At 41.9% G+C, this 9,320-nt stretch overlaps 1 pseudogene across 1 annotated transcript; it reads left to right on the top strand.

The window, feature by feature from the left end:
* Positions 1-1,449: 1,449 nt before the first annotated feature.
* Positions 1,450-5,322, top strand: LOC100340418 (Y-box-binding protein 1 pseudogene; annotated as a pseudogene). The gene is made up of 3 exons (XR_016232694.1): positions 1,450-1,701; positions 1,816-2,169; positions 3,818-5,322. The product of XR_016232694.1 is annotated as a Y-box-binding protein 1 pseudogene (transcript).
* Positions 5,323-9,320: the final 3,998 nt, after the last annotated feature.

Genomic DNA, 9,320 nt, shown 5'->3' on the forward strand with positions numbered 1-9,320 from the left:
AACAAATGATCTTATCATCGGCTTGAGATATCACCCCATGACAGCAGAGTACCTCATTGCCCCATATCAGCAGGAAGTAGCTCTAAAGACAGATCATCCTCCCCTTACCCCTCCTGGACTTTTGGGGCTAATGTAATCCCATACAACTCTTGCTTTATTAAAACCAAAAGGGGAGAGTGTTAGTAAAATGGCGCAGTCTTATTTGTGGTGCAATCTAGGATCTAGCCCCAGCCGCCATTGCTGGAATCCAGGTGACCCCATGGCCCAGCCACTGGTATTAGTTCCACCTGCATCCTAATGGGATTCCCTGCTCCTACTTCCTTGCTCACCCCCCACCCACAGCAAAGTTTTAAGAGGACCTGTTCTTCAACACATGGTTCCCTCTCCCTCCCTCTCCCCCCTCCCCCTCAACCCCTCCCCCTTTTCCTCCCCCTCATGCTTTCCTTCTCCCTCTTTTCCTTTTTCATTCCTTCCCTCCAGTCTGTCCGGTTTCCCCACCAATAAGCCCTTTCCCTTAAAAAAAAAAAAAATGGTGCTATCAAGTCCTCTTATTGGAGTACCAGGTACGATTTGCCTTGAGATAAATTATATTTGAGTGAGAATTCTTTTTGCTTTTGCAGTTCCTTGGTCAGATGGCCTATAATGCACACCACATTCTAATTTAATACTTATTCAATGTATTAGTACTTATTCAATAATGATAAATATTTCATACTTATTCAATAGTTTCCTTTCTCTTCTGTCATTGTGGAGAGGCTTTTGGGGTTGGAAGGAGATTTTGCTTTGAATTTGATTCCTTAAAAATTCTAGCTACAAGGGCACAACTCTGGTAGTTCCTGGATTGTGCAAATGAGCTGGAAGGTTTGCGGTTACACAAAAGTCAAGTCAGGGAGCATGAATTATATAATCTCCATTCTCACCCTCTGCTTTTTTGGGTTTACCAGCCAAATGGAGCACACTCCCAAATTCAAGATTTTAATATTGCGTAAGCATGCGTAGGTAAAACCATTTCTAAAATCCCATCAAGATCACCTGGAGGGTCGGATGACAAGAGAAGCTGTGGGATGATGGCTGCAGGGCTGCCCTTAAGAGCGAACGCCTTCCTGTACATTTGAAATGAGTATGTAAGAATCCAGATTAGCAGGCTGAAAATAGTTCTTTTGATATGGACAAATATATTTTCTAAAGGGGGGAGGGTTCTTAGGCTTCATTCCAAGCAAATAAACTATGGGTATTTATAAGATGAAAATCAAAAATCTTTAATGAGAGATAAGCAGAGGACTGAAAAGACAGAAAATATATGAGGATTAAAGCCAATTCTCCTTTTTCAGAACACGCCTCCTCTCTGCTCCGCTCTTCCTGAGCTCTCTGCTCCCCCGGGGTCTCTCTGAGGAAGGGAATGGGCAGGGTGGGATGATTTATCAGACAGGTGACTCCCTTCTTTCGTGATTTCCCGTAAAGAGGAGGGAGGGTACAGCGGCTTCCACTGATAATAAATTACAGGCTCTGTGGAGGACTCTGTGTAGGCAGCGGCCTGGCTCAGTTTTCAATCTACAAGAGTCCCTCCTTGTCACACTCCAAGAAGCTAGGAAAGCAGACTTGATAAATAGACTTGATCAGGAAATAACGGAGAACGTGGATAAAAGATTGTGCTCCCAAGTGAAGGCAACCAATGTAGATGCTCCAGTCACCCAGAAAAAGGTAAATATATGGTGTATTAAGGTGGTAAATATCAACAAAGGAAAGGAAATCCTGTAACTTACACCTTCCTTGTCTCATTGCAAAGAAACTCAGCATTTCTATTTGGATTTCCAGCAAAGCTGATATTGAGAACCTACCCAAGATTCGCAGGATTCCACATGCCTTTCTCACCAGCTGATTTTATTCATCCAAAGGCTTCTTTTCCCTGGGCCCTGAAGTTTTCAGAAGTATTCTGCAGTGTTTTCAGTCTACAGCATGGAGAGGAACAGTGGCCACTGCATGGAGTTCTGCAACCAGTAGACTTTGCTTTCCTGACAAGCACATTCAGACGGTCGCCACATTGAGGAGTACAGTGGCGGCCAGGGAAGCTGGCTCTCTACCAGCTGCCATGGCTATGGAAATCCAAAAGCACCAGAGGACCATCAGGGGGGATCGCTAAGGATCCTACCTGAAGCCTTCCTGCTAAAGGTAAGTTGGAGAAAACTGAGATGTATACAGAAGATGGGCAAATAACCCATTGGTTTCCATAAATGGTTTCTTGAGACCTTCTAGAACTTCCTGACAGATCTAAGGGCATATCAAAAGTACTCTCTATTCCTTATTACCTTTTTCTGGGCTCTCACTGATTTTCCAAACTCAAGTTAAGAAAAAGTTAATAAACTGTCTAGGACTCTCTACTACTCAAATCCTTTTTTTTTAAAAAGATTTATTTATTTATCTGAAAGAGTTACATAGAGACAGGCAGAGAGAGAGAGAGAGAGAGAGAGAGAGAGAGGTCTTCCATCCACTGGTTCACTCCCCAATTGGCCACAATGGCCAGAGCTGTGCAGATCTGAAGCCAGGAGCCAGGAGCTTCTTCCAGGTCTCCCATGTGGATGCAGGGGCCCAAGGACTTGGGCCATCTTCCACTGCTATCCCAGGCCATAGCAGAGTGTTGGATCAGAAGAGGAGCAGCCGGGACTAGAACTGGTGCCCATATGGGATGCCGGCACTTCAGGCCAGGGCTTTAACCCACTGTGCCACAGCACCGGCCCTATTACTCAAATCTTAACAGCTACTTAGTTTGGAGGACAAGTTAGAGAAAAGAAAAGAAGAAAAGGATGAATTAAGAACAGCCATGTTAGCTGCTCGGTTATAAATCGTTTCTAAAGGGAATGACTTCTCTACTTGGCCAACTATGAAGGAAAGGTAGGCAGATGAGAAACAAAAGTCATTATTGCAAGGAGCCAAGGTGTCAGAAAAAAGAGAAATTGCAGAAAGAGGTTCTCAAGGATACAGAAATTTGGGAACATGGGAATCAAGAAAGACCAGAGGTTATGGAGTAAGTGGCAAAAGGCTTAAAACGGACAGATTTAGAGAATCTTGAAAGTGGGAACTGATGCTACTTATTCAGCAATTTTCTTAGGAATTTCTGACTCTCACTGTGTGATAGACTAAGCACAGGATGTTGGTATTTGGGACTCGCCTTGTTCCTATTCTCAGCATTTCCATAGGCATAGGTCTTCTAAATGAAGAACATGTTTTCTTACTTCCTCCTGAGCTCCTGTATCCACTGGGAGAGACATACTTTAAGACAGCTGTTCTGACTTTGGGACTGTTGTCTGAGAAATTTTCTTCTGTAGTTTATCTGTCCCCACCCTCCACCTTTTCTTCTTTTTTCCCTCTCTCTCTCTCTCTCTCTCTCTCTCAGATGAGTCCAAAAATCTCTGAGCCCAAGTTGCTTATTGGAGAAATCCTGCATTCTCAAGGATTGAGACAATAGTGCTCTTCCCACTATGCTTAGAGAACAGCCACCAAGAACTGTGGCCATAATGTGAATGTGGTAGATTCACAGGGACAGCTGCCTTGGCTGCCTCTGAGGTCTGCGCGATACATTTTTATGGATGACATTTAATAAGGTACCACTCAACAGTAGAGTGAACCTCTAATACAACCACAAGGATGGATCTCAGGAACATTAGGTTAGGTTAAAGAGTAAAACCCACATCTTTCCATTTATATGAAATTCTAGATAATTCTTAGAGTGACAGCAGATCAATGGTTGGCAAGAAGTACACCTGGTGAATAAATTTGCATTTCCTCTTTCCTTCTCCTTTCCTACTCCTTTCCTTCATAGCCTCCTATTGCTTGAAACCAAGTTTAATGAAAGTGAAATTGCAAATCAATAAGATTATCTTGAGTTTGATCGGGAGCAGGAGCGGAGAGTGGACCCCAGGGAGCTCTGAACAGCCCCACCGCAGCCGGCCTAGTTACCATCACACCCCGGGAATAGCCGGGCCCAGTCACCATCACCGAAACCAGGAGCAGCGAGGCCTAGAAGCAGCAGCCAACTGCACCACCCCCCCAGCCACCCCAGCCCTCAGCACTGCTGAAACAAAGCCCCAAAGCCGGGCACCACAGCAGGGAGCGGTGGCCGCCGGCGGGGACAAGAAGGTCATCACAACGAAGGCTTTGGGAACAGTAAAATGGTTCAATGTAAGGAACGGATATGGTTTCATCAACAGGAATGACACCCAGGAAGACGTATTCGTACACCAGTCTGCCATAAAGAAGAATAACCCCAGGAAGTACCCGCACAGTGTAGGAGATGGAGAGACTGTGGAGTTTGTTGTTGAAGGAGAAAAGGGTGTGGAGGCAGCAAATGTCACAGGTCCTGGTGGAGTTCCAGTGCAAGGCAGTAAACATGCAGCAGACCGTAACCATTGTAGATGCTATCCGCGTCGTGGGGGTCCTCCATGCAATTACCAGAACTACCAGAACAGTGAGAGTGGGGAAAAGAATGAGGAATCGGAGAGCGCTCCCGAAGGCCAGGCCCAACAACGCCGGCCCTACCGCAGGCGAAGGTTCCCACCTTACTACATGCAGGAGACCCTATGGGCGTCGACCACAGTATTCCAACCCTCCTGTGCAGGGAGAAGTGATGGAACGTGCTGACAACCAGGGTGCAGGAGAACAAGGTAGACCAGTGAGACAGAATTTGTATCGGGGTTATAGACCACGATTCCGCAGAGGTCCTCCTCGCCAAAGAGCCTAGAGAGGACGGCAATGAAGATAAGGAAAACCAAGGAGACGAGACCCAGGGTCAGCAGCCACCTCAGTGTCAGTACCGCCGCAACTTCAATTACCAACACAGACGCCCAGAAAACCCTAAACCACAAGGTGGCAGACAAAAGCAGATGATCCACCAGCTGAGAATTCGCCTGCTCCTGAGGCTGAGCAGGGCGGGGCTGAGTAAATGCCCCCTTAACATCTCTACCATCATCCGGTTTAGTCATCCAACAAGAAGAAATGAATATGAAATTCCGGCAATAAGAAATGAACAAAAGATTGGAGCTGAAGACCTTAAGTGCTTGCTTTTTACCCATTGACCAGATTACTAAAACTATCTGCATTATCTATGCAGCATGGGGTTTTTTATTATTTTTACCTAAAGATATCTTTTGGGTAACGACAAACGTGTTTTTAAAAAAAGCCTGGTTTTCCTCAATACAGTTTTAAAGGTTTTAAATTGTTTCATATCTGGTCAAGTTGAGATTTTTAAGAACTTCATTTTTAATTTGTAATAAAAGTTTACAACTTGATTTTTTCAAAAAAGTCAACAAACTGCAAGCACCTGTTAATAAAGGTCTTAAATAATAAAAAAAAATTATATTTTTTTAATTGGACTGCAAGATTCCAGTTGATTTATGTTTTCTTTTGGAACTTCTAAGCATGGATAATCTTCAATTGCCTACAAGATTATAAATCAATTATGTGTGTAGATCATAAATCAATTTAAGCACTGAGGCATTTCTGAAAAATATTTTTGGAAGATTTATTTATTTGAAAGGCAGCGTTACAGAGAGGCAGAGACAGAGAGAGGTCATCTATAAATTGTTTCACTCCCCAGATAACCACAATGGCAGCCTAAAGCCAAGAGCCAGGAACTTCTTTCAGGTCTCCCATGCAGGTGCAGGGACCTAAGCACTTAGACCATCTTCCACTGCTTTCCCAGGCCATAGCAGAGAGCTCCATCAGAAGTGAAGTAGCTGGGACTTGAACCAGTGCCCATATGGGATGCCAGTGATGCATACCTCTGTCCCACAATGCCAGCCACCTGAAAATTTTTTTTTTCATTTTTTTTTTTTTTTTTTGACAGAGTGGACAGTGAGAGAGACAGAGAGAAAGGTCTTCCTTTGCGGTTGGTTCACCCTCCAATGGCCGCCGCAGCCAGCGGGCTGTGGCCGGCGCACTGCGCTGATCCAATGGCAGGAGCCAGATACTTATCCTGGTCTCCCATGGGGTGCAGGACCCAAGGACTTGGGCCATCCTCCACTGCACTCCCTGGCCACAGCAGAGAGCTGGCCTGGAAGAGGGGCAACCGGGACAGAATCCGGCATCCCGACCGGGACTAGAACCCGGTGTGCCGGCGCCACAAGGCGGAGGATTAGCCTAGTGAGCTGCGGCGCCGGCACCTGAAAATTTTCAATGAGAAATCCCACCGTGGGTCTTTACCCTAAATAGTGCAATCCCATGGGTTTTAGAAACCTGTTTTCCCACTTTTGATGACTACTTTTGACATAACTACTTTCAACAATTTGTAAAGATCACACTATTAAAGGGAGATATAATTGACTATTTTGATTATTCAGTTCATCAACAAATGCTGAGTAATGTCAAGCAGACAGAAGTAAGTGTTCCCTCCTACAAAATTAATGATGAACTCCATGATCTCTGCACCAGGTTTTACTCAGCTCTATGTTCCTAGAAGTTATCTAATTTATGAGATTTATTCTAAGGACACCAACATACAGATCAAAATACCTGGGCTCAGAACAACTAGTGTTCACAGAGATGAGATTCTCCCAAGTTAATCATGCCCTCTACTGAGCCTGGCTTTGCAACTTCTGTTTCAGATTATGTCATTGTGTCTTTTTCATATAGATTCACTCATTCCTGATTCAGAGAAAGCTTATCGTAGAGCTCTTTATAATACATCATGATTTATGGGTGTACATCCTTAACCAGTAAGGATATACAAATATATAATACAAGAAAATTCACATTATTGTTAACCTTAGGAACTTACTGAAGAAAAACACTGTAAAACATCTGTAACTGACAATCTTAGTTTTTCTTTTTTACTTTTATGATACATTTTGCAATTGAAGTAAGTATTAAATGAACCACGGAGAGGCAGTGTAGTCCCAGAAACTATCCTTTAACTATCCTTTTTTTCCTATGAAAAGACAGGAATCCTTTGAATCCAGAGCATTCTAATGTTATTCTCAAAGATTTTAGCATACATAGGGATGAGAAACTGATCTGCCACATCTCACTCTTATTATTTGCTCTAATTCCTTACAAGTAGAAAACTATCCGTTTTTGAAACATCCTCAAAAATTGTGCAAAACAAAAAAATGGTTTCACATCAAGGTCATAAATTGAAAAGTTTTATGGGGTAGCAAAGGAAGGGATCTAACATTCGCTAAGGATCTTATTTGAGCCAAACAACTGTTAGTAATTTTACTAAAAAAAAAAAAAACTTCCATGGCAAAAATCTAGAAGCAAGAATCAAATGATATACTGTAAAAGTATAAGAAAGATTTGTAAAACTAAGCAAAAATCAAACTCATAGTAAAACACTTTAGTTGGAATGACAGAAATTTTTTGATTCCTGCTCCAACTGCAGGTGATACTAACCCCTAATTTTGCCATCTACTAAGTGATCTCTATTAAAGGAAAACTCAGGAGACAGGTAATTATTAAAAGAAGAAAGAATTTTTAAAAAGTCATCTTGCAATGTTTTGCTAAAAATGACCAGATTTCAAAATAACTGGCTATAAAAAAAAACTAATAGAAGATATTTATAGTAAAAACAATAAAAAATGTTACCAAAATTAGCATTAGTCTGTTCCAGGTGAGAAAAATCATAGTTTATGGATTTGATTTTCATATCTATGAAGGTCAAAGTTCATCTATCTCCAGTCATCATTAGTATTTCAAAAGTCAGAGAGGGCTCAAGACTTCACTTATTTGGTAAATAGTGATCCACAGAATGCTTTAGATTTTTAAAGTTTATTTTAGGATAAAAAATGCCTTTTTCTTGCAGCTATAAACTGCAACGCTTAGTAGAAATGACAGCAGGACAAGGTGTACATCGATGCTCTTTCCATCTGTGCTGAAGGGTTCTATTTCTTTTAACTTTTATTTAATAAATATAGATTTCCAAAGTACAGCTTTGGGATTATGGCAGCTTTTCTCCCCATAACCACCCTCCCACCCGCAACCATCCCATCTCCCACTACCTCTCCCATCCCATTGTTCGTCAAGATTTATTTTCAATTATCTTTATATACAGAAGATCAATTTAATATATACTAAGTAAAGATTTCATCAGTTTGCACCCACACAGAAACACAAAGTATAAAGTACTGTTTGAGTACTAGTTATACCATTAATTCGCATAGTACAACACATTAAGGACAGAGATTCTAAATGGGGATTAAGTGCACAGTGACTCCTGTTGTTGATTTAACAATGGACACTCTTATTGATGACATCAGTAATAACCCTAGGCTCTTGTCACCAGCTGCCAAGGCTATGGAAGCCTCTTGAGTTTGCCAACTCTGATCTTATTTAGACAAGGCCATAGTCAAAGTGGAAGTTCTCTCCTCTGAAGGGTTGTATTTCATCCCCAAGATGAAGACTGGAATGCATTCATTTATTCAGCTATTCTATAATTCAGAATCAATAGTTTGAAATTTTGTTTAGTTGCTAGTTTTGTTTTATTTAAAATGTCCTGTTTGATACGCTTAGCAAAACTAGACCATAGGAAATGACAGCTCAGAATTTTATTTCTCTCTTGGGGTACTGTGAAGCCCCCAGGGCCAGAGTTCATCACTTTTATTTGCTATAAGCACTTTTATAAGCTTCTGTATTCCAAAGCTTGGAGCCAGAAACCATCCAATGCACAACCTCTAAATCCTACCTGAAGCACTCATAAATATAAAGCTATTTCTCTTTTTCTCCAAGATCCCCTGACTTACCAGTGACCCTGTCCTGCCAGTAAATGACATGTTTTCTGAACTGGTAAGTCTGATAATCCATAAATTTTAGTAGGCACCAGGGAGTACCTTGTAGCATCATTTCCATGTGAAAGAAGTGGACTTGCCATACCTCATTAATTAAGCCCGCATTGTGGCACAGCAGGTTAAGCCCCACTGTCTGTGATGCCAGCATCCCATGTGAGCACTGGTGCCAGTCTCAGCTGCTCTACTTGTGATCCAACTTCCTGCTAAAGCACCTGGTCATGGGAGATCGTGATGGAGTTCCAGGCTCCTGGGTTCAGCCTGGCCATTGCAAGCATTCGGGGAGTGAACCAGCAAAGGAAGAGAACTCTTTGTTTCTCTCACTTTCCTTTTCTCTCTCCCTTCCTTTCAAATAAATAAAATAGATCTTGCAAAAAAATTATCTTTACCAATAGTGTCTCAGGCATGGTCAGAGTAACCAACTTTATTTGTATTTGTCCAATTATATCTTGAAAAGAAAGATATATTTCTATTGAAATTATTTATATAATGCAAATAAGCATATTGTTATAAAAAGCGACAGGATTTAGTAAAGGCATTTTGCCTAAT

The sequence above is a fragment of the Oryctolagus cuniculus genome, chromosome 4 (assembly GCF_051225735.1).
Source record: "Oryctolagus cuniculus isolate XC-2025 breed Fujian yellow rabbit chromosome 4, ASM5122573v1, whole genome shotgun sequence".
In the NCBI taxonomy this organism is placed as follows: domain Eukaryota; kingdom Metazoa; phylum Chordata; class Mammalia; order Lagomorpha; family Leporidae; genus Oryctolagus; species Oryctolagus cuniculus.